The 266-nt window shown below is 48.1% G+C and overlaps 1 non-coding gene across 1 annotated transcript; it reads left to right on the top strand.

Moving 5' to 3' along the window:
* The first annotated feature begins 92 nt into the window (after positions 1 to 92).
* LOC118345324 lies at positions 93 to 211 on the top strand. Its single transcript, XR_004798880.1, has one exon. It is a non-coding gene; the product is annotated as a 5S ribosomal RNA (ribosomal RNA).
* Positions 212 to 266: the final 55 nt, after the last annotated feature.

The raw sequence follows: 266 nt of genomic DNA, 5'->3' as shown, positions 1-266 counted from the left end.
TGGGTTTGGATCAGATCTCCGATTGGATTGGGATCGGAAGGACGCTAGTATGTCGCTCAAGGATTATTTGAATTTTAAGTATTTAGTTTGATGGGTGCGATCATACCAGCACTAATGCACCGGATCCCATCAGATCTCCGCAGTTATGCGTGCTTGGGCGAGAGTAGTACTAGGATGGGTGACCTCCTGGGAAGTCCTCGTGTTGCACCCCTCGTTTTTGTTTTTTCCGCCTTGCGAGATAAATTGACAAGAAGGAGCACTCGGGA

The sequence above is a fragment of the Juglans regia genome, unplaced genomic scaffold (assembly GCF_001411555.2).
Source record: "Juglans regia cultivar Chandler unplaced genomic scaffold, Walnut 2.0 Scaffold_2296, whole genome shotgun sequence".
Classification (NCBI taxonomy): Eukaryota; Viridiplantae; Streptophyta; class Magnoliopsida; order Fagales; family Juglandaceae; genus Juglans; species Juglans regia.
The sequence above is the reverse complement of the archived record's forward strand: the minus strand, read 5'-3'. Positions and strand labels throughout refer to the sequence as shown.